The sequence below is a fragment of the Erinaceus europaeus genome, chromosome 19 (assembly GCF_950295315.1).
Source record: "Erinaceus europaeus chromosome 19, mEriEur2.1, whole genome shotgun sequence".
Classification (NCBI taxonomy): Eukaryota; Metazoa; Chordata; class Mammalia; order Eulipotyphla; family Erinaceidae; genus Erinaceus; species Erinaceus europaeus.
Genome location: NC_080180.1, coordinates 28,724,704 through 28,726,738, shown reverse-complemented (window position 1 = coordinate 28,726,738; position 2,035 = coordinate 28,724,704).

Below are 2,035 nucleotides of genomic sequence, written 5' to 3'. Positions count from 1 at the left end.
ACAATCCATTGTGCATTTGAGCAGATCACTGTATGCTCTGTTGCCAGGGATGAAGAAGCTGGGCACTATTGTTGGCAGGTATACATCATCACAGCAATTTGTGTTTCTTGCATTTCTTTGTTCTCCAATCCAAGTGGGTAAGTTAGGCCATGGTGATGTCGAGTGTGCCTAGGTCTCTGAGATTCTATGTGGAGTAAAATCTGCCAACTAACTGGTGTCTACATGTGGCAAACATGAGAAAAAAATGTGACAAAGCACTAAATATTTGGGATCACTTGTTAATATAGTGGAATCTACCATGGGAGCAACAATATATTAGAAAATGTCAAAAATCAAGATAGAATTTAGATTTCCAGTAGATTAAACTCCAGAAGAGTTTTAAAAAAGACAAAGAAAAGTAATGATTCTTATTTTAAATTGAGATATTCTTCACTGTTTCTTTCATTTTTAAATTTTTTATTTTATTTTTATTTTATAAAATTATATGTCAACAGGGGTTTAAATCCACACCATTCCCATAAACATAGTTTTGAATCTTGTCTCCCCCTGCAATCCACTATAGTTCCCTAAGGATGGAGACATAGGCCAGCTATCATCACTACAACTATCTGTCCACAGGTATACAAGATTGTCCCCTTTTTTTTTTCCAGATCCAATCCTCTCTTCCCCTCTAAACCACACATGACAGCATCACTACCTCCATAAGTCCCTCTCATTTCCTTCTCTCTCTCTGGGTGTTGATGGAGCTGGAGTTCAGAGCCCATCTTCCTCCTATCACCTCTCCCCCACTGGGAGAGATCAAGGTTGTTTTGGGGCTGCAGAAGGTAGGAGTTCTGGCTTCTGTAATTGCTTCTCCAGTGGACAGGGGCATTGACAGGTTGATCCACAACCCCAGCTTGTTTCTATATTTCCCTATTGGGGTAGGGCTCAGGAAAGGTGAATTTCCAGGACATATTGGTGAGGTCATGTGTCCAGAAAAGTCAGGATGGAATCAGGATAGTGTCTGCAACTTTGTGTCTGGAAGGTGGCAGGACCTAATCTGAAGCAAAATGGTTGATGAACAAGAATCGAAAAGTAGGATTAGAGCATATGGGATTAGGGAATTTAGGGTAGAAGAAAACAAGGAAGTCCATTGTAGGTATGTTACTGGGGGCATATAACTATGGTAGTTTTTGCTTGCATTTGATAACCAGCCTAAAGTTGTATAAGAATATAAATGTTGGAAAGAATGTGGGGAGAAAAGAACCTGTTTTGTTGATGAAGACCATTCTCACAGGTGTTAGGTAGTATCTCAGTGTGATTTTAATTTGCATTTCTCTGTTGATGAGTGAATTAGAGCATTTCTGTCTATTAACACCATACACTAAAATTAACTCTAAATGTATCCAAGATCTGAATATAATACATGAAAGTATACAATACACAGAAGAACATACTGGTGAAAAAATTCATGACATCAACACATTTGGAGACTTCACTCCATGGGAAAGTGTAACTAAAATAAGATTGAAAAATGGGACTACATCAAATTAAAAAGCTTCTACACATCAAAAGAAAACTCCATAAAGATAAACGGGAAACCCAGCAAATAGGAGAACTTGTTTGCACATCATACTTCAGACAAGTGGTTGATATAAAACATCTATAAAGAACTCATACATCTCAACAAAAAGAAAAAGAATAACCCAATAAAAAGTGGGCAGAAGACAAGCATAGACAGTTCTCCTAAGAAGCGGAAGTCATGGTCCATAGACATATGCAGAATTATTGTGTTATTGTTAATGTCTCCCTTAAGTTTAATAAGTGTTTGTTTTATATAATTTGGTGCTCCTGAGTCTGGGACAAATATATTTATGATTGTTCTATCTTTTTGTTGGAGTAACCCTTTAACCATTATTTAGTGTCCCTCTTGGTCTCTGATTATTTTCTTAAACTGAAAGTGTGTTTTTATAAGAGAATAAACTAGTTAGCTGTCCCTGCCCCCCTTTTTTGTGAGTTATTAGTTTAGCACATCTTGCTCTAGCCTCTTATATAG